At 45.3% G+C, this 23451-nt stretch overlaps 1 pseudogene; it reads right to left on the reverse strand.

Annotated features, from left to right (window-relative positions):
* The window catches only part of LOC101583937, an 83326-nt pseudogene extending 60361 nt beyond the window's left edge, over positions 1-22965 (reverse strand).
* Between the last annotated feature and the right edge of the window lie 486 nt (positions 22966-23451).

Genomic DNA, 23451 nt, shown 5'->3' on the forward strand with positions numbered 1-23451 from the left:
TCGATCCCCAGTGACCGACTCTGGTGCAGCGCGAGCTGGGATTCAGTGTGGGACTGCTGGATGCGGCCTCAGGAGGGAAGGAGGCGGGCGTCGCCGTCCCCTCGCCGCTGCCGTCCTGTCTCCTGCCGCACCTGCGCTGCGCTCTGCCCGAGCACCTTCGAGCGGGGATCACCGACTGCACCCTCCCCAAACTGTGAGCTGAATCCACATTTCCTCCCTTGAAATTCTGATGTCTGGTATTTTGTCTCAGCAATGAGAGAAAAGTAGGCAAGACATCCCACTTAAATGCTAGTGTGGAGCGGCCTCTCTCGGTGACCAACAATCTAGCAACATGACCACAGAAGAGTCCGTGAAGCATCTTGCATAGTCCCCAAGTAGGCTGATTCAGTCCTATAAATGCAAAAAGCTGGTCCATTACCAGATGCCTGAGAACCTTTCTATTCCAGTCGGCCTTTTCTCAGTCTGCTTTATCTAATACACTAAGACCACAGAGTGTACATTCCAAAGAGAGACACCCGTTCATTTCAAGGACAGGTGTTTAAAAACCTACAAACAACTATTAACTCTTGAGGACTTTCTAGGGTCTTAGGGTTTTGGAAGTATAAGATTAAAAGAGGAACATCGAAAGGGGTTTTTGAAGCGAGCTGCTGTCCTGCTGTGACCCTCACCACTGTCCTTCGAATGCCCTGGGAAAAGCAGCCATGCAGGCTGAGCACACCCTGGCCAGAGATGTGCTGTGGGACTCAGACGGATGCCACGTGGCCCACGCTGGCCTCAAACGATCCTCCTGCCTCAGCCTTCCAAGCGCCTGGGGTTATAGCCTTCACCACCAGGTCTGGCTTGTGATTTATTTGAAGTGATACTGAGAAATAAAGCAGAGAAAGTGGGCTAGTGGGAAGTGGATTTTTATTTTTTTAAATGTGATCTCATAATATATTCATATTTTATGAGAATAATTGGGGAGAATAAAATGCTGATTCACTTGAGCACAGGAGCCCAGCTTCATGTGCAGGGCAGCCCACTGCAGCGGTGGGGAGCAGGGCCTTTCCTGACCACCAGGTCCTCCTCCTTGGAAGGAAGCAGGGATGTACAAGCACTTGGGTCCAGTTACGTCAAGTGGCCCAGCGAGTGTCTCTAGCCCCGGGTGTCCCGTTATTTCTGTGTCTCTGTTGTAGTCAAGGTGGGGCTGAGGGCGATGAAGGGCTACAGTTACGTGGGCTTTCACTTCCGTCTGTGTGCCTCCCTGTTCTGCCGTGCGGGTCCACACACACGTTCCTGCCGCTCAGTCCTCTCTCCCTCCAGGCCCACCTCATAGCAACGCGGGCTTTCTCCTTTAGCCCACTGCTGCGTCCTACGATTGCTGCTGCACAAGCACTTGATGAGTTTATGAACGGGCCGTGTTGCTCACCTAACAGAAATCCTGCATTTAGGTCTTCCTTTAGTGTCTAAATACAGATCTGTGAGACATACAAGGAACGCAAGGAGGCTGTGGTCCTGAGGCCTCTTACCGCACACTTCTGGGAAGCAGGAGCCTTTTCACACAGCACGGGGCAAAGGAGGAGCCCAACAAGGCCTAATAAGCTCAGTGGAGACAGGAGGAATTGGTAAAGATCTAAAGCATCGGAGGAGGATTTGGCACAGAACTGACTTAATGGGAGGAAGAAAGCCTTTCTGTTTTCAGATGAAAAAATACAAATTTCCCCACATTCTGTTTTCAATTCACTCACAAAACACTGGTCTTTTCTTTTTGTTAACCTGATCATGCTTCAGACTTATGCTGAATTTAGAGAAGTTGATTACTCTTAACTATGGTTTGGCAATGGCATTTTCCAGCTCACTCCCATCAACAGAGTATCTGCTTTATATTATGTATTTTTTTCCAAATTTGTTTTGAGAAGTTGAATGCCAACTAGTTTTCCAACGTATATATTAAATTTTTGTTTTCCTTCTGTATTTCTAACATTGCTACTTTTTCCAAGTTGTCCTTGAGGACTCGTTAGTGATCAATGCATATTTTGAGATTATGATAGTTATTAAAAATTTTTAAATAACAGAAACTATTCTTAGGGCAGAAGGGTGTGCTTCACAGTTCCTCCCTAAATGGTGACAGAAATATGTGTACAACTAATTTTATTTTATTTTTTATTTTTTTTTTTTATTGAGAAATAAATATGAACGAGACAGTTTCACAGCTGATTAATAGGGCAGTTTTGAAAATCAATGCACTGTACATTGTTATCTTCTTAGTGGTTATCCATCGTACAAGAAGCAGACAGGACATTCTTACAACTAATTTTAAAGTGTGAAGGGAGGTGATTAGAATACTGGGAAATTGTGAGCTGTTACAGCCTGAGATTGCTTGGCTCTGTCCACTTGGTAAGAGCAGCTCAACTAAACTGCTTCAGCGATTCCTCGCTGTAGGGTGTGGACCAGCTTCTGTTTCTTCAGAGGCGCTGCAGTCTCTGTCCTCACCTGGGACGTCATCACCTGGCATCCTGTGCAGGCCCATTGGCCTCCTGAGAAGGACTCGCATGGGCCTGCAGTGAGCTCCTGACCGTCCACCTAAGCCTTGGTCTACAATGAGCAGAGGCCCTCTGCACGCTTCCGCGTCTTGTGTCACATCTGTTTCTCTCGTAAAACATGGATGGATACACAGACAGATGAAGGATGATCAAGTGTTATGTGAGAACCGAACAGACTCGGTAGGACCCTTTACTGGAGCCTGCAGCAAGAACTGTAAGTCAACAGAGTGGCATGCCTGCTACCATTCCCGGAGGCACAGAATTCCTGGATAAGGACATCTCTGACATGGCAGGGACGCTGTTATGGTTTGTGTCTAGTTGTCCCCCAAAAGCCTCATGCAGTCACTGGGGAAGCTTCTAGAAGTTGTGAATAATTCATGGTCCAATGCTGGTACTACAGGTGCTACACTCACCCTGGGGTGGATAGCCTGAGTACCATGTGAGGAGGGCGACAGGCCTGTGCGTGGCCACAGTTGTTGCTCCTCCTTTTGCTCTTTTCTGCTTTCCGCTGCCATGAACTGCTGCCCTCTTCCATGTGTCAACCTGCCTTGGAGCCAGCCAAGTACGGTCTGAAACCTACACTAACTGTGAGCTAAAGAAACCTCTCCTTCCTTGAATTTGGCTGTTGGGTATTTTGTCCTAGCAAGAGGAAAAAGTAAGGGGAGACAAACGCTGTATACATCTGTGGAGGAAAGTAAGCAATAAGATGAAAAGGAGGCTTTCATTGAAGACCTCAGGATGTGAAACGTTTTTCTCTACACCTTATTGTGTTTCTGATATAGTGCAATTCAAGATTTTGGAACATAGCTACTTTGCAGGATTGGCTGAAGGTCGGGAAAGAAGCATTCAACTAGGGTACCCATAGTCTTAGAAAGAAAGACAAGCAGCCTAGGCTCTGGGGACACACTGGTGTTCACTCGCTGAGTTCCTCTGAAGGGCCTGCTGATAAGCACAGAGCTGTCCATGGCAGAGTGACGATGGTCCTGCTCTACGAAATGCGGGAGTCATGCTAGGCGGACAGTGTGCTAAGTGCTCCTCCTAGTTTGGGCCCCCTGGGTTCCTCAGCACCCCAGAAGGAGGCCCAGAGCAGAAAGGTGCTTGCACAAATTCCTGTGATGTGCAGAGCAGAGTCCCGGAATATGTGTGCCTTGAGGGTTGCTGTCCTACACAGAATAAGCTGACTCGCTTTGCAGCCTGATGCAGGCTGCTGGCCAACGGCACCTTGCCAGGTCACGGAGGCGGCTTCACAATGCAGGGGGAAGGAGTGCGTCCTTAATATGATTTTTAAATTTTGGTCATGGACTTGGGACACAAAACTATACAGCAGTTTCTAGATTTGAAACTCACTATTGCACTACCATATTGGTAGTGGACTCTGGGAAGAAAGTTCTGAGCTGAGCTCTGGATTTGGCAGTGACCAGGCGTGGGAGCTGCAGCCGCTCTGCTCCTCCTTCTCCATGTGTGATGGGGGAGATGCGCAGTGCTGCCCGCCCCAGAGCTGCACCAGGCCACTGACGAGCTGACGCTGGCACAGCACCTGTACTGGTCTCACGCCTTGCTTGCGTCAGCTTCAGGGCTGTATAAGCGTTATAGCAGCCCAACCCTCAATTACAGTGGCAATTCTATTAAGCAACGTTATGAATGAGAGGAGAATAAACTCCACTATTCGTGTGCAGTCTTCACTAATTTGCATCCTGAGTGCCTGAGGATAGAAGGGTGCTCTGGGAATTTTTGTCAGGAAAGGAAAGGGGCATGCAGGCGGGGAGTTGCCTGTCTGCTGCTGCACCCAGCTTTCCTCTCCTGGCCTGGGAGCCTGAGCCGAGGCCTCTGCTTGCTCCCACACTGAGAGAAGGGGCTTCTGCAGCTCAGCAATGAGCATCTGCACATTTCTGCCATGCTCGCTCCTAGAATGAGCTGAATAGAGTCAGATAAAGTTGTGTAAAGAAATGGAGGGGCTGGGGAGATAGCTCAGTAGTATAAGCGCTTGCCTGGAAAGTGCAAGCTCCTGAGTTCAATCCATGGTGCAGAAAGAAAGAAAGAAAGAAAGAAAGAAAGAAAGAAAGAAAGAAAGAAAGAAAGAAAGAAAGAAAGAAAGGGAAAGCCCAGCCTTTTACTTTAGCAATGTGTCACAGAGCTCGTCCCAGTCACCCCGTTTGGAGAAGCACCCACATTCATGAAATAGCATGGTGGATTTTAAGCAAAGCTTTGGCCCAGAAAGTTTATCTTTTGACTTTGACTCAACATGTTCAACATTTTATTTGCTGTCTTTAGAAAAGATATCTAATCTGATTTCAGGGTGAATGCCTGCACTATATCTGTGAGTAATAATTTTAGAATATATTACCCAAATTAGTATAAATGCAATAAATCAAGTATGAAGCAGTCTTTGCTTTGAACCACGCTGAAATCCCTGGGGTGGCATTTGCATACTCAGTTTCCTGGTATTTGGATTCGCTCTCAATAGGACTATTTCTGATTTTCTCCCAAGCTGTCCCCTTCCTAATACAGCTAGCTTAAGATTTGTAAATCAGTCTGGAAAGTAAATTTTGTAGGAATTTAAGGCAGAGCCCAAGCAGCTGAGAGGGTCCAGAGACGATGATAAAGGGGCACTGAAAACCTCTGGGCAGGCAGTCAAGTGGCCTCCTCCCTCACCAGAGCGAATGCTGTGTTCCTGGCTTGGGGTCTCATGGTAGCACCTGGTGGCTGCTTACTGGAATATATCTGAAGTCATGGGATGGCAAATAAATTAATTATCCCATGGTTTTTATGTGAGGCAGAGATTGAATAATATTGTTATTCAGAACTTTGTAATTTTTTAAAAATGCATTTAGTAGAGTCTACAGTGTCCCACTACACTGATTGGACTAGTATCCTCCTATTTCCAGCCTCCCAAGCACTGGGAGTACAGGCACACAGCACCAGCCCAGTCTCATCTGCCATCTCAGTGTGCCCCAGCGGCAGGGCCAGCACGGCATACTGGGCATCAAACCCCGGTCCCTGTTCCTGCCTAAGCCGTCCACTGGGCTATCTGGATCGCCCAATTATCCAGAGCTTTATAAAGAGCATTATTTATCGAATTCTCCAATATGTGGTACCAGAGAAGTGGGATCATTGCTGTGACTACCTGACAATGTTATACAAGAACCTTTGGGAATGACTCATGAAAAGAGCTAGGAAGGGCTTGGGGACATTGCCTACTAGCTAAGACCTGGGATGACTGCAGCTCTTCTGTGTGGGAGATTCTGGTCAGAACTCGAAGAGCAAAGTGCTGATAGAAATCCTGCCTGTAAAGACCAGGCTGGAGAGGCTTCTGCTGGGAAGATGGACTATATTCATTGTTGGACTCCAGATGATTTGTGATATGGTTTGGCAGAAGGCTTGTCTGCATTTTGCTCCTGTCCAGAGACTTTGCCTGAGACTAAAATTAAGCATAGTAGACTAGTTAATCTTGCAGAAGAAATCTCAAGGCAGTCAGATATTGAGGCAGTGGCATGGCTGTTGTCGGGGGCTTTTAGCCAGATTTATGTTGAGAATCAAACACAAAGAGTCCAGCAGTATGATTTAAAATGTGAGTTTGGAAAAAAAAAAAAAAGCTCCGGGGCCAGGAGATGGCTCAGTGGAATAAGCGCTTCCCTGGCAAGCCTCAAAATCACAAGGCTGGGGGACTTTACTCTGAAGGGAAAACTGCAGAGCCCCATGTTCCGGGGTGGAGGCGGCAGCAGCAGCAGGTTCCAGAATGGAGGTGGTGGTCACACCAGGTTCCAGAATGGTGCTGACATAGAAAATTTGTTCCTCAAAATCAGGGTCAGAGTGCGAGCAATCCAGGCAGTCGACCCCTACAGCCAAGAGAGGAAAGCCTGGCGCCTGCTCCAGCTGGCAGCAGCCCCTGGTATCATCCTTGTGGCACTGGTTTTAGGCACATTAAAATTTCAGGAGTTCTGAGGTTCAAAAAGGCTTCCACCTAGATGTCAAGGCAAGGCGCCTCCGAGAGGGCAGTGTGGAAAGCAGAGAGTAGGAAGTCTACTCAGCGGGTACCCCAGAAGTTCAAAAAGCCAAGAACAAAGAGTGTCTAAAAAAGTTACAAAGCTAAAACAAAGCCAGCCCCCCAGTAAAAAAAATCTTTGGTAGCTACCAGCAGAAATGCCATAGAGGTAGAGCCATATGTGGCTTTTTTTTAAATTGAGAAATAAATATGAGTGAGACAGTTTCACAGCTGATTAATAGGACAGTTTTGATAATCAATACACTGTACATTGTTATCTTCTTAGTGGTTGTCCATAGTACAAGAAGCAGACAGGACATTCTTTCCAAACACTGTTAGTACACCTCTTTCTTCTCATTGAGTTAAGCGAAAGTAGCTGTAAATTTATCCTATTTTGTATACATAAATACAAAATGATATTTCCTTTGTACATATGTGGCTTTTAGAGCTCACAATTCATTACAGGTTGCTTCAGATGTTCCACATGGAATGACAAGACTTAATGTTTGCCCTGCTCGATTTTGGACTTGTTTTGGTTCTAATGGTTTGCATCCTCCTGTATATTGTGTTTAAAATGGTAATATTTATTTTGTGCCTTTAAATGTTAAAAGTGTTTAACTTTTCATTTGTACAGGGGCTCACAGCTAACAGTTTGCCTTAGATTGTTAAAACTTGACACTTAGGCTCTTCAGCAATTCTAAAACTGTTAGGACTTTGACAATTCTTAGAGATGGATTAAAATGCCTTTTGAATAAAGGAATGTGCATGAGTCTTGGAGAGGGGGTGCCAGGGGCAAGATGTCGTGGTTCTAATGTAAGACAATGTTCAAGTTGTAAAATGTTAGTAAGTTTGTCTAAATACCTGAAAACTGGTTTTAAAAAAATGTACAAAAATGTACGATTGCCAAATTGACAAGAGGTGGATTGTAGTGGTTGATACATTGTGTCAACTTGAGAAGCTTAGAAGTTTAATTAAGTAACTCAGCAGAGAACCAAGATTCTTAGTCTGTAAACATCCTTACCCTGTGTAAGAGGAGGGCATGGACATTGTGGTGAGTTCTACAGCCCTGTCCCCAGGGTAGCTTGTTTATAATATAAGGAGGGGAGAGAGGCTGGCTAGAAGCTGCAGATTCTGCGCTTCCCTTTGCTCTTCACTGTTTTCTGCTGCTGTGAACAGCTGCCCTCTGCCTTGTGTCACCCTGCCTGGGAGCCAGTTGAGTATAGGTTAAAACCTCTATAAACTGTGAACTAAGTAAACCTTTCCCTCCTTAATTTTGAGTGTTAGTTATTTTGTCCCAGGAATGAGCAAAAAGCAACCAAGACCTCTTTAAAACATTCTGTTGTGTGAGACCTGAGACATAGATTTTGAAAACTTACTGTTGAGCCTCCTTTTAAAAGACTCAGCTTCAGCTAAGCTGATGTCTCAGTCAGAGCTTTACTAGGGAAACAGGTGTTATGTAATATAAACAAATGTGTCAGACATCACCAGAGTGGCTTTCAGTGGTCACTCACAGAGTTGGGGGAGCAAAAATTCTGAGGGTGTCTGTGCATGGAGGCTGAAGGGCTCAGTCCAAAAGGTCTGAGCTCACTGCAGTGTCTGTGCAAGTGTGTACCAGGAGGCTGATGGACTTGTGACAGAAGGCTGAGAAGTCTAGGCTGGAAACTGAAGAGTCTGTGCGGGAATCCAGGAGATGAAGTCCAAGCTTAAGGCAAAGATGGGAGCTCCTCCGAGGAGCAGAAGCCAGTCCATGCCTCATGTCCCCTTATGCCATTCATGTGATGAGCCATCCTAGGGGCGTCCTCTACATGGAGGGTGTAGAATTGCTGAGCTAACTTGGTTAAGCCCCTAAACTTCTCAAGTTGACACAATCAATTAACTGCTACAGTTGAAACAGATAGATTCTGATTCATGTTCTTTATTATAATCAGAAGAACTGATTATTTTGCAATAAAACACTAGGGAGTTTTATTTTCACAGTGGAGAAAATTTGAGAACTGTAATACATGGATAAAATTTTAGATGCAAGGAATCTGCACTGTCCAGGCCCTTCCCTTGTGGGATGGATGTGCCCCAAGATTCCCAATGGGAGAGGCAGCCTGCTACTAGGCTACAAGGGGCAGAATCTGGGAGACACAGCTAACTGTACAGGAAAGAACTGGTCAGGGAAAACACAGAAAAGGACCAAGAGGAGACCTCAGCATGCAGGGAGATTGGGAAAACTCCAAAAGGCTTAGGGCTGTAGCCGGAGAAGTGATGCCAAGGTAAAGTCATACTTTGAGAAGTAGGAAAGTGGGGAAAACAGTGTTTTAAGTGGGCTTGTGATGGTCTAAAACTCTCATCTTCCGAAATTTTTAGAAAAATCTTCATTCAATTTTAACATTGTAGTTTTTTTTTTTAATTTTTTTAACATTTATTTAGTGTGTGTGTGTGTGTGTGTGTGTGGCCAGCTCAGCCCACCAGAGGGCGCAGCTGGCTGGCATGTGGTGCTGGGGGATTGAACCGCAGTCCCTGTGCTTTGCCAAGCTTGTTCCAAGTAGGTGCTTTAGACCACTGAGCCATCTCTTCAGCCCCAACATTGTAGTTTTAAAAATTTATTTTCTTTCCCTTGAACTATAAATCCTTTTTCCTCACTTTTATTAAGGTGTTATCTATAAAAATGGCATTTCTTCACTTAAGTGTGCAGCTGGAAGGGATGTTGGCTTTACTCAAAATCCAAGCGAAGCAAAGGGGAACTCTGGTGCCCTTCTGGGCACCACTCATGTTCTTTTCTTCAAGGCTGAGGTGTCATCTTTCCATCCTCCAGGATGGTTGGTGCTGCACTTCTGTCTGGAAATTGCCCTTGGCTAGATGTGAGAAAGCCTTCTGAACCACTTTTCCTGAGACAGCCTGCCTCGTGGCACAGCCATGGAAGGGTAGGTGCTGCGGAGGAGGTGACGTGACCAAAGCTCAGCCCTGTTCATCTGACTTGGAAGGACCACGCTAGTGGGAGCTCTAGGTCCCTGTGGGATCACCTGAAGTGTCGCAGCTGCATTAGTATTGCAACTTATTTCTCGGCCCATACTTTGAAAAAAGAAATCTCTGCTCAGTTCTTGGGTCCAGGGTCCAGGGAGATGGCTCAGTAGAATAAGCGCTTGCCTGGCAAGCACAAGGGCCTGAGTTCAATCCCCGGTTCTGGAAAAAAAAAAAAAGGAATAAAGAAAGAAAAGTTCTTGGGTCCAAATAACTCTCCTATATATACAAATCCCATTTCAAATTTTTCAAATTTTATTTTCAGTAAATCTTCACTAAGAGACTAGGTGCCACAAGTACTCTAGGAAACAGTCTGAAATGAGAGGAGAGAGATGGATTACCTGCCTGTGACACAATTGTGAAAATTCAACTTTAAAAATTCTACAAAAATGCAGTTGAGAAATTCTGTCTGGAAGCAGATGGGGATGAGATCCCTGTAGGCCTAGTGGGGAGATGGGATTGTTCAAGCTGCTGATGAGTGGGAGGAAGAGAGTAATTTTAAAGTTTGTTCAGTTAGATAGATGTTTCTGGAACAAGTTGACATTTTAAAGAAAAAAGAACTGAAAGGCAAGAGGTGAATGATCCTCAATTAAGGTAACATATTTAAGTCAGAATGTTAGGCCAACTACAAACATTGGAGACTCAAAAGACCCCAGTGCTTGATAAGAAAGAACCCTCTTATGACAAACAATCCATCACTCAGCCAGGAACATCATTAGACAAAGCTCACGTCCTACGAGGATGGTTTTGGAAGGACAGAGCAGCTGATGGCTTAAGAAGTGCATAGAAAGGTGTGCTAACGCCCTATCGTCTTCTCGTGGAAGAACCTGAAAGAGCAGATACGAGCTGAAGAGCACAACAAACACCGTGAAAGGGGAAGAATCTGTTAAAAGAACAACTGGGATGTGGGAAAGGACAGAAGAAAGAGGAAGGAAGGAAGGAAGGAAGGAAGGAAGGAAGGAAGGAAGGGAAAAAGAAATGTCTATGTGTATATACAGGATGGCTTGGATAATTGTACAGCTGATTTCTGCTGGTCTGTTTAAAGAAGTTCATACTTAATCTTTTTCTGTTTAAATTTTTTATAACTTTTTGACAAATATATATGGTAATCTGAACAACTAATTTGAAGACAACAATATGCACAATATACAACAATAACAGCCATTGTTGAATTCCTATTATATTGTTTAGTGAAATTCCGTGTCATTTCTCTCATCTCTCTCTCTCTCTCTCTCTCTCTCTCTCTCTCTCTCTCTCTCTCAACTATTTTTTATTTTCTTAAAACAAAACAGGGCCTGGAAGATAGCGTGGAGGTCTAAGCACCTGCCTGGCGAGCTCAGGAACCGGGATTTGACCTCCAGCACCGCATGCCAGGTGGTTCCCACCCCACGCATGCTGAGCTGGCCACTGAGTCTAAGTGTGGTGGTACACAACTGTCATCCCAGCACTGAGGAAGCTGAGACAGGAGGGTCACTATGAGTCTGAGCTGCATAGCAAGACCCTCTACCAAATAAATAAATTAAAACAAACAAAAACTCCGGGAGGTGTGCTGGATGGAACAGCCACATTAAATAAGGCTGAAAAATTTATAGCGAACTGTGTTACACGTAAAGGCCGAAGTGACACTGTGTTGATCAAAGATACGTGTGAGTAAGCAGAGCCAGCATCACTGGGAGCTCCGCGGAGCTCGCCCCCTGCAGGCCAGGCTCGCTGGAGGAGAAGCTCCAGGGCGCTTGCCCCCTGCAGGGCAGGCTCACCATAGGAGAAGGTCCGAGTCGTTCGCCTCCTGCAGGACAGGCTCCACAGAGGAGAAGCTCTGTGGCGCTCCCCATCTGCAGGGCAGGCTTGCCGGAGGAGAAGCTCCGAGGCACTCGCCCCCTGCAGGGCAGCCTCTGTCCTCAGCTGCAGTGTCATCTTGACCGCAGAGGCTAGGACAGGAGCTTTCCAGCAGGGCCAAGGACACTTCGTGGCAAGCAGCTTACGCCTCGCATAGCCTGGTCTCTGACAGTGGGCCAGCATGACCATTGCCTAACATAGACCAAGGGAGTAAAGAGTGGGTGTCAAGGAAGCTGAGGGCAGCCTCTCGAGCAAGGCATCACATTCTCATGCGTGGTTTTCAGACCCAAGACTGCTCCAGGGCTGGAATCCTTAGGCTTCAGGAGAAGCGAAGACCTTGCAACTCGAATGGAAATATGTACAAAATGTCACGCATCTGGGCCTTCTAAATGGACTCATGCCTGCCCACTTGTTAGCTCCCAGGAAGAGGACAAGAAGGAGTGTGGACACAGGACATAAATTCTGAGTTGACTCAGAAAGCCTATTCCCGCTGTTACTGGGATGTGAAGTGGAGAAGCAGGAGGACTTGGGAATCACAAAGTCCTGGCCCAAGTGCAGCTCACACCTCTCCCACCAGCGCACAGATCCACCAACCACTTTCTAAATCCTGATCCTTGAGTTTCCTAGAAGTGTTAGAGAAACAGACTTAAGGGCTGAGGGTGATCTTCGGAGCTGCAGCTGCAGGACTACTGTAGCGAAGAACCCTCAAGCCTAGCGCCATTCTCCATGAAGACAGAGTTGGACTGTAGTGACACAGCTGAATGCTGCAATGTGTGGGCCTCGGCCCCAGGGCTAGCGGTACCCTCTCTCCACGAACCTACTTAGGGACGTTTTGCTCCCATTTTGTTCAACTGCAGGCTCAGTGAGCACACAGCAAGTGGAGATAATCCCTGCATCCAAACATTCAAGCCACCCAGAATGTCTTTTCAGATAATTTTCATTTTCACAGCAGGAGGATACTACCAACAATTAGTGGTGAGCAGCCAGGGAGGGACACTTCTTCTGAGAAGCCAACTGCCTATGGGGAAAAAAATAGATGAAACAAAAGAAAAAACAAATTCTGTGGCCGCAGGTGTGAATAACTCCCAAGTGCAGAAAAGTGGCTCTGCAAGCCCAGGACCGGAGGAGAGCTCTGTTCCAACCAGGGTGCAGAGTGAGACGTCCAGGAAAGTGAGGCCGTGACTGCCATCCAATCCCTGCAGGACTTCTGAGCCGGGGAAGCCCCGAATGGCAGGACTCCATGTTCCTGCGGGGCAGTGGGCCCCGATCCTCAGGGGAGGTGGCCAGTGCTACCCCGTGGGGCACAAGGCTCGCCTGAGGCTAGGATGACCCAGCTCTGCGCTGGGCGGTGGGCTCTTGGCCCGTTTCGCAAGTGCACGGAGCTCTACAGCTGAAATGGGAGAAGGCGCCCTCAGGGCTGGGTCGCCTCCCTCCTCAGCAGCTGCGCCACACAGGGCACGGTTCTCCGCATAGGTTCTCCCCATGGGTTTGGGGCGGTTAGACAACCGATGCTGAAGTTTTGGATGAACTGACTCAGTGCAATGGAGCTTGCAATTGGTACCTCCAGACTTCAATTTTAAAGATTGTTTTTCCCTAGAAATAAGACAAATAGGAACTCTAGAAACGTTGTTCCCACCTATATTGAAGCTAACAGTGAATGACTGGCAGAGACAGAAGCAGGTCTTTCTGTGCACTGTCGGAAGAGGACTAAAATACTTTCCTGCCACCTGGTAGAACCTCCGAACTTCATCCCTCAAGAGAAGTGTCCCTGCTTGTAACACGCATACCGGTGGCCACGCACAGCAGGGCCCCCGGGCCGCAGTGCCTTTGGTTCCGAAGCGCCCTGTGCGCCCACTGCCATCTCTGGGGGGCGCCTGTGCGCTCGGCGTCTTCTTCGCTAATCCTGCCTCTGCACGTCCGCGGAAGCGCTGCTCCGAGGGCGCGCTTAGCAAAACCTCCACGTGAAGAATTCCTGTTTCAGAGTTTCAGAATCTGTGTACAGAAACCCAGAGTAAGTCAGAATCAATTAAAATACTCTAACAAATAAAGATAAGAAAATAATTACCCTAAAAGATAAATAAAAAATAATTTCCCAGATGAACAAAGAACAAATTAAAATATGTTTTCATTACAAAATAGTAGTAAACCATCCCCAACTGATTCCAGCCCAGCCCCACTCCCTAGCCCTGCCCTTTTGGGTCTACAGAGGGAATAAAGTCTTCCATTGAATAATAATTTAAAAACATAGTAAACCAGATCAATATTAAAGCTACACAAGGTGATCATGCAAGTAAATTGACTTAGAAAAGCTGAGAGGACGAAGCCAGTCCTGGCGGAAGGGAGCCGCGAGGAATCACGCGAGCGCTGGGACCCCCAGCGCGGCAGGGCTCCGCGGGCAGCTCAGCGTCCCGGGAGTGGAGCTGCTGCAGCGGCTGGGCGGACAGATGCGGGCACGTTCTCTTTAAAAAGGTTTGCCCAGCTGTAGTATGGCAAGTCTAGGTACGAGTGGATCTAAATTTGTTACGTTTTATGGAATAAAATTTTAATTGTATATAAAACTAGTTAGAACAGTACAGGCAAACACGTACCCTAAGTACCCCACGCGGCGCGGGCCCTGCCCCTGGCTTGCTGAGCCAGCGACTGAGTCCTGGTGTGGTGGCTCGCGCCTGGAAGCCTGGAGCCGGGGAGGCTGCAAACAGGAGGATCGCTAGGAGTCCGAGCTGCGTAGTGGGACCCTGCACCAAATATTAAATTAAAAGCAAACAAAACAACCAAAAAAAATCCAAAAAGCCCAGGAGTGAGTGCGTCGCTCCTCCAGCGTCACTAATCATGAATACGCAGCCCACTGGCGTCATTTCTCCTCCTGCTCCTCAGCACTGCTGAGCACTTCCTGGTAATTCTAGATGTCGTTTCACTAATAATGTTTCAATATTCATTTCCAAAAGAAAAGGACTCCATTTGAAATAAGTTTAACCAAAATATTACAATGAACCCTAACATTGTATAAGTAAAGCCCGATCAGGATTGAACTTTAAAAGTACGTACACACGCGAGTAGGAAACTATATGCACAGTACGTTAATCCCGGCAGTAGCGTTATGCGTTCTGTTTCCCCTTATATTAAATGCTGATGACTAGTAAAGTGATATATGGAGTAATAGCGGACTATACCATACTAGTGTCTTGCAAATTCAAATGATACTTGGTGCATACGTAGATTAATAATATGGGGCAAAACAGCCTTGCATCATAAATGTTAAGAAAATAAGCAGATGGTTGGAGAGGCCCATCCACAAGGACTAAGGCCTGGCAGGCAGGGAGCAGTGGGGGCTCTGTGACACGGTGATGCCTGTCACCTGTGCTGACACAGACACTGAAGATGTCACAGCAGCTGAGTTTTGCATGTAGCTGCTCAGCCACAGCCACAGTGAGGACAGGAGCGCGGGCTTGGGGGACACCAGAGGGCTCGCTCTGTTTTCTCACAGAGAACGGGACAGGCTAGGCCCTGTGCTAAAATGTTATTTTTGCTTCAGTTCTTAGCAGATTTATGTGCTCAGATCTGTAGACTAGGGATAATAATCGGAAGTCTGTCATGGCCCACATGCAAGGATCAAATGAAATGAAAACTGTAAATTCCTAGCCCACATCTACTAGAGTTTCTCCTATTAAAATAAAAATAATTATTCAGAATAAACACAGAACATTTTTTTTTTAAAGTCTTTGGCACAAGGTCTCACTAAGTAGCTTGGATTTGTAGTGATCCTTTGTTTTCAGCCTCTCCAGTGCTGGGATTACAGGCTCACACCACCACACCCAGACTCGCTGGCCAGCTCAGGGTGCCAGGGTGGGTCTGACGTTGCATGTGGTGCTGGGGATCGAACTGCAGTCCCTGTACTTGCCTAAGAGGCGCTTTAGTCCGCTGGGCTATCTCACCAGCCCCACAAAAGAGTTTGGCATACAGATTTATAAGAGGATTAAATACTTGCAAATGGGGCAGGTCACATAACCATCTATATGTAGCACTGATTTTCAGTGATGGTCAAGGAAGTGCAGCGTAAAATCAGCTTTTCTTGCTGCACTGCAAACGTTTACAGGTCGACACATGATTTAAATTGATGACGTCACTTAGCAAGGGTAAAATAGAAGTGTTTCCCTATGTTCCTGCCAGAATCATAAACAGGTGCAACCTTTGTAATTGTGTTTGGATGTATAAGGATAAGCTTAAGTAGTGACATCAAGTAGCTCATCAGTTAACATGTATTTTAAAGAAGAGATCTGTGTGCATAAAGTGCTCACTCTAGTAGAGATATCATAGGCTACTTGGCAAATACCAGAAGGTAACTCAGGAATCTGGTGAATCAGTCTGGACCCATCTTTGCTTTCTAGGGGTCTGTGTTTGTGCTGAGAGAGTGTGCAGGGCCAGCGGGCCCACAGCACTGCCCCCGACCCCTGCCAGCTCTGCCCCCAGCTCAGTGCAGCCTGCCCAGCCAGCTCTGAGCAGCTAACCAGGAGGCGTTTCAGGGCAAGTGCTGCATGCTGACGCAGTCTGGCTTCTATTTCAAGAGTCTGCCTCTGGAGTGTGCTTAATCTGGCACCTTTCATCCCAGGCCCAGGGGGAGAAGGACAGTGCCTTGGGGGCTGGGCACCACAATTGCTGAGCCCTTTCTGTTCTGCCTTGTGATCCAGAACTTTGAGGCTCCCTGGAACTTAAAGAGGGATTAAGACTTTAATGTCTTTGGGGTTCTGATTTTGAAAACGAGGCACAAAGCAGCAGAACCTGGACTCTAAGCTGCTTTTCTGGTTCTTTTCTATTCCAGAGCTCGAGCTTCGGAAGTGCAGCCTCGGTGCCACTCGGAGAAATGAAAAACCAGAAGCTGAGGCTGCAGCCGGGTCCAGGTGAGCCAGGATGGCAGCGTGGGGAGGAGCTTCACGTAGATCACCACACACCTCCATCGCTCACCAGCACGGTAGTGGGGTCCAAGACGCAGGCTGGGGCCTGGGCCTGGGGTCCCGAAAGGGGAAGGTCACCAAAGGCCTGAGGAGACTAAAGGAGAGGCCCTCTCAGTTTCCATACTTGCTTGCTCTTGCCTCAAGCATATATAATCTCTAAAGTATTGTATCAGAATTACCCATACATAACTAATTTTCAAAACTATTTACTAATAAAGAGTCTGAACTCTAGAAAAAAAAATCTCAGTTGCTGGAATTCACACAGTTGTACACAATTTATTCCTTTAAGATGTGAAGGGCCACATGTAATATGCTAATGTCAAAATCCTCAGAACTCCTGAAGAGAAGGAAAGAGGAAATGCTAAGTTATAACACAAGAAAAATCCCCAGGACATCGTTCAGGCCTTTGCTGTGTTTGGCAAAAGTAGCAACCGTAAAATCGGGTTGGTTGGAGGCTCTTTGTGTCTCACAGATTAGGGAGGCAGGGAAGCCAAGGGCAACAGCATTTGCACTTTAGGCAAGAAATCCTGATAAGGTCTATCTGTTTTCACACTCTCTTAAAAGAAACATTTGCCTCCCATCGCCGACTCCTCCCCAAACTGCAAGCTCCATCTTCCTTGGTAGCCGAGCAGACAGGACAATACAGTAAACGTGGCCAAATCAGCTCAGAATCATTTCAATCGGGTCAGATTTTGGTTTTGCGTGGTTGGCCTCACTCGGGAGAACAATGAGGCCATCAGCCTAGACCTGCTGGGACAGCACTGGAACCCTGCAGCTGGAATCTGGCTGGATCTATGGGAGAAGGCAAGGAGCGAAACTGCTTCAGAACGGGGCCTGCCTCGTGAAAGGGCTCCAAGACGAATGTCAGTTGAACCTGGAGCCAAGTAGTGCTGAATCTTACACCTCAAGCCATGTTCCAATCTGTGCTCAAGATTCTTAATTAGTGTTGTCACATAACGTATTGGCACAGAGATGATTGAAGGTTGATTGGTTTTTCTACCTCACGTTAAACAGTATGAATTTCCCTGAGAGAAAATAAAATAATAGTGAGCTGTGCGGCCCGCGGCACCTCAGGAAGCTAATTTGCTCTGACTGGCTGCATTTACAGCTATTAGTGCAGCAGCCGGGAGAGAATAAAGGAATGATTTTGCTAGAAAAAATGATAGCAGAGGAGGAACAAAGACAGTGTTTTTCTGAGAATTTGCTGAAAACCCTAGAAGAAATGATCAATAGCACTAAAGCAGGGTTGATTAAGGCCTGGCGGAATGTCACAACTTAGCTTTGCATATCTATTCATTACAAACAACAACAAAAGGCTTTAAAGAAGTAATACAGGACACCACATATTCAGGAAGAAGCAGGGTGACATCAGTGTCCAAGATGACGGGGAATGGCAATTACAACAGTAATAGTTTCATGTTACTTCAGTCTAAGTTTTGAGAAGTTGTATTTTTTAAATAAAAAAAAATTAGACCAACATACATAATCTTGATATTAATGCAGTAGTTTAATAGTAACATCTGTCAGATGCCAGTGCTGCTGATCTCACTGGTGTGGGACCCAGGGCAGGGGCCGGGGTTTTGAAGAATGGTCTCCAGAGGATTCAACTACAAGCCAAAAATGAACAGTTCAGAATGCTGATATGAACAGTTTGGGGGGTGCTTGGAATTGTCTTTTACCAAACGCACCCCAACTCTCTCCCCACTCTTTAATCCAGGGTTTAATTGGCTGTCTACTTAGTGTTGAAGTTTTTGGTTGCAAACAAACAAAACGAGGAAGAAGAGCTTTTGCACAGCACTGCTAGACCCAGCCACGAGCCTGAGTCCTAGATGGCTGAGCTGCTCTGTCTTCAAGGCCCTTGCCTGCACCACCTACCCAGGGCCTCTTGGTCACCATGGTTCATCTCAGCATCACCGTCATGAAGTGACAGCCATGAAAGCTGTAGATCAGCTGTCTATGTGCTTGGGGGCCAGTTCCTAAGTTCAAAGTGCTGGATGTGGCTTAATTACATAACGGACTGTTTTGAAGAGGAGCTCATGTATTTAATATTTTAAATACCTGCAGAGTTGCCTCTAACAGCAGAAACCATGCCTTATAAGTGCAATATGTATGACGTTCTATGGTCATTATATGTATTGCATAAATTAGATGATGTCTAAGCTCTCTCCAACTCTTCAAATCTGATTATACTGAGATGTGGTCTGCAGTTCACTATCAGTCACGCAAAACCCTAGTATTAGTCCTCTTGCTGCACTTCCAATGGTCCCTCTGCCATATTTTCCCTGGCCAAGTCTGCATCTAGCGTGGAGGATTGCCTGATAGCCCTTGGTCATTCCAAGCAGGGCCTTCTCCCCCTGCAGCTTTGCCTCTTCCTAACCGTTCTTCCATGTCATTGCCCCATATTCATCTTCTTTACCCCTCACATTTTTTATTTGTATTCTAAAATTTTCAACACTTTGAGATCTCATATGTTCATTTACTGACTAATGGTCGCACACATACACACGCACACACACACACGCACGCATGCACTTGTGCACACATGCACATGGGTGCACATGAGGACAGGAATGTAATATGAACCCTGTCTGAAGATATTTCCCATTATGATAGCATGCACTTACAATTTATGTCATTTATCCAATAAATATTGGCTGAATGAATAAGGAATATGGAAGAAAATCACTAGAGATGATTTTTTAAGACAGCCATTTACAGTCTACTGGTATTCATTTTCTCGACATTCTAAATCCAACTGTAAATTGAAAAACTTCAGGATAAGATTAATGAAGAGAGCGCAGCTGCCAGACTGAATAGCTCCATTCTACTTTATGTTGCCAGTTAGGCTTTTATCTCGATGATCAATCACTTTAATGTACACATAATGCTTATATTTGGAAAACTGGGACATACGATTAACTGACCTCAAAGTCTGAGGTTTGTGTGATTTGACTTCCAGCATTATCAAAGATGAGGCAAATTTTCATCAGTATGTGTCTGACATATGCTCATAAATAAAGAACACAATATTTGCACAGAGAAAAACAATGGTAGCATTTGAGAAAATTTATGTTGTGAAAATTTCTCTATGGTAAAACTGCACCCATGTCTATCACCATGCACTAAAATAAAGTCAAAATGGACCAAATATCTAAATATTAAAAGAGAAACACTAATTTTTCTGGAAGAGAAAGTAGGTAGAGATTTTAAAGACACAGGTGTAGGCAGAGAGAGTTTATAAGCAAAACCCAGACTGCACAGGAAATATTACAGAGAATCAACAAATGGGATTGCACCCTATGAAAAAGCCTTTGTACAATGAAGGAAATCACCCACAGAGTGAAAAGAAAACCCACAGAGTGGGAAAACTTGTAGCCAGTTATCTCTTATACAAAAAGACTTCTATCTAGAACATATAAAGAATTGAAAAATAGCAGGCTTCCCAAATTCAAAGACCCAATCCAAAAATAGGCCTCTGAGATGAATACACACTTCTCAGATGAAATACAACTGGCAAATATATACATGAAAAAAATGTTCAACATCATTTATCACTCAAGACATGCAAATTAAAACAACACTGAGATTCCATCTCATCCTAGAAAGAATGGCTACCATCAAGAAGTCAACCAATAACAAGTGCTGGAGGGGCCGTGGGGAAAAAGGAATCCTTCTCCACTGTTGGTGAGTGTGTAGATTGGTACAGCCACAATGGAAATCAGTGTGGCGAGTCCTCAAAAAACTAGTTCCAATTAGCCTAGGTATTCCCCTCCCGGGTATTTTCCCTGAAGAATTTAAAAGATCACACCACAGTGGCCCTTGCACACCCATGTTTGTAGCAGCACAATTTGTTTTTTATTTTTTGTTATTTATTTAAATTTTTTCCCCATAATTTTATTGAGAAACAAATAGCAATGAGACAGTTTCAAGCCAAATTGGTAAGACAGTTTCAATAATTAACACATTGCATACATTCTTTCTAGTGGTTAATTGCTGTACAAGATGCGAACATGATATCCTATTTACAAACACTATTAGAACAAATCTCTCTATTCATTAAGAGCATGTAACTATATATCTATCCTAACCATTTTGAATACACAGATACAAAATGGACATTCATCTGTATACCCTTTTTTTAAAGTTCTGTTATTTGAATATTATAGTTATGTTAACTCAGCAAAATAGTCTAAAAGAGTCCAGTAGTCCATAACAGTATTGGGTCTTCCGCTTGACTGGCAATGTCGGAAATTGTTGACCTGAGTCCCCTAGAGCTCAACATAACAGCATGGCTTTACTTCTTATACTTTGTTTTTATACTTTGCTGGATGGTTAAGACCAAGGTAAAGCAGGACCTATGCAATAAGAGTTGTAGCTTTTGGGTCTGATAAGGTCAGTGAAATCCCCTCAGGATTTATCCTGAGATTCTGTACCTCAGATTGTAGATCCTTTGTCAGTGTCAGCCATGTGGATGAGTCACGGCCATTGCTTGGCCAATGTGCTCTCTGTGAAAGCCTGAGAGAACGTTTTCTCTCCATGTGACTCTCCTTAGGCACACTCTACATCATCGATCACTTTCCTCTTTGGCCCCATAATCTCCTTGATCAGAAAATTTGGGACACTACCGAGGTACATGATGTTACGGTACAAGTTCTCATATGTCCTGAGTCTTAATTGACCTTGGAAGGCTAGGGTCAAAATGTTGGCTTTCCTTGTGGCCCTCCTTTTTCTCTGATTTTGGTCATAGCAGCACAATTTGTAATAGATAAATCCTGGAAAAACCCAAGTGTCCAGCAGCTGAAGAAATGATAAGGAAGATGTGTTTTATAATACAGTAGAGTACTTCTCAGCCAGAAAGAGGGGAACCTGAGAGTTCTATAGGTAGAGGAATGCAAGTGGAGACCTACTCATAAGGGAAATAAATCTGAAGTATGTATGTAAGTGTTATGTTGCCTCAGAAATGTGTGGGGCTGAATGACAGAATGAGACCCAAATGTACAGTAGATATGGTGAAATGGAAGGAAATTTTCAAAAATAAAACTGTGATGGGGGTAGGGGAAAGGAAGGAAAGAGAAAGGGAATATATATATACAGCTTGTTGTACAGCTAGTTTCTCCTAGTTCATTGAGAGGAAAGACTGTGCTAGTGTTGCTTGGGCATTATTTCATGCCAAGATCTTGTACTCCGAGTACTATGGAGATAATAATATGTAATGTGTTAGTTACTGTTTCTCTTATAGTGTGTTTTGAAATGCTTTCATTCTTATTTTATCTTTACAATTTAAAAAGGAGTCAACAAAAGAGAGAGTCTTGAAAAATTGGACAATTCATTTTTTTCGGTTTAAAAAATCATTTTTACTTCATTTAAAGAAGATACCCTAATGGTCAGAACATATGCACGTCTTCAGCAGGACCCCATTTCATCAGCGCAGCCATTAGTGTCCACTAGCAATGACAGAGGCAGCGCCCCTTATTCACTGTTAATCATTCATGAGGTCAGAGCTGCATAAAAATAGCACTCTAGATAACAAATAGGCTGAACTAAGTCAATAAGGACAAACATGAATAGATACCAGATTTCAATTAGGATTTTGCATGTACTTTAGCACCTAAGAATTTTCCTACAAAGGGAGCACAATACAAATGCAAGCCTGCGCAATGTCAAGTTGATGCTGTGTCTCAGTGGAGGTCTTGCTGCCTCAGTAATCGTGCAGCATGGAGTTCTACATTTTATTGTTATTTCAATCTTTTCAGACAGGCTCTTACTAGGAGTTCATGCTGGCCTTGAACACACTATGTAGCCCAGCTGGCCTCACACTCCCGGTGATCTTCCTGCCTCAGCCTCCACAGTGCTGGAGTTACAGATGAGCACCACCACGCCTGGCTTGGAGTCCTATGGTGAAAGACAGGTGCAGTGGTAGCTCCTCTCACCTCCCTTCCTCTCCATTTGTAGCACTGTGGCCACGTGGGCTGTGGACCCCGCCTCTGGGGGCCTTCCTCTGCGCCCTGGCTGCTGCCCAGCAGCTTCGCCTGCCTCCTCCCAGGGCCAGCTGGCTGTTCCTCTCCTTCTCTGCTGCTGCTCCTCCACGAGGCTTCTCCGCGGCTCAGGAGTGAGCCGCTCATGCTCCACTGAGTTTGTCAGGAAAGGATCAAACTCAGCAGCTGTTACATTAATGCCATTCTTTCCCCCTACCTCATCACTACTGCTAACAAAATCTTCCTGTAGAATAGAGAAATCAAGTCGAATTCATTTTAAACAAGTCTGAACTTCCTTTTCATTTCCCAAGTACTCAACTTTGTTGATAAAATCCTCAAATTGCAGTTTAGGGAACAGTCTGTGTGCCCAGTGCTCCACGGGTCTGATGAGTGTCTTCAAGTCCTCAGCCTCGTGACCTTTACCTTTGAATTTTGTCTTGTCAAACACGGACCTTCAGGCTGGAGGGCCCCTCTCTGAAGTTAATCTCTGAGCGTCCAGCCTGGAGATGTTCCTTTTAACTGTTCTCTTTGGAGGCGCAGGGGCAGGTTCTCTGCTCTCTGACTTCACTGAGTTCCGCTCCCTCACCATCTCGCTGGGGAGAGGCTGGACGTGGAGATGGAGGACAAGTTTCATCTTCTACATGTTCATAGTCGGGTAGGCCAATCAAGCCGTGCTCTTGTGGTTCCAGCATCTTTTCCTCTGGCGCGGGCTGAGAAGCATATTGGACAATTCAAAGAGATTTCAAATGAGTGACTGCTTTTTAAAGATCTTAAGATCTGTTTTCAAAGAGAACAACGTGTAAGAAGGCAGAAGAAATAAGGTTGCAGACAGGAGGTCAACAATGGGGACACAGATTCAATTCTGATCAGAAAACACCTGCAGCAAACAAAAACAAAAACAAAACAAAACAAAACAAAAAACACCAAACCAAACCAAACAAACAAACAAACAAACAATCACAGCATCTATGTTGGCAACGAAATGTAAACACTTGGATTTCTTAAGTTCATTTAGAAAAAAAAAGAATAAATAATGATAATAAAATTTTCTAACCCAGCCGAAATCATGTAAAATACTCAGTAGCTAACTGGATTTACCAAGACATAATAATTACTGGTGCTCACAAAATCTGCTGCTTGCGCAGCTTGTATGTGGGTGGGTGGGTGGGTGGGGAGCT

This window comes from Octodon degus, unplaced genomic scaffold, assembly GCF_000260255.1.
Source record: "Octodon degus isolate 3935 unplaced genomic scaffold, OctDeg1.0 scaffold00108, whole genome shotgun sequence".
Taxonomy (NCBI): Eukaryota; Metazoa; Chordata; class Mammalia; order Rodentia; family Octodontidae; genus Octodon; species Octodon degus.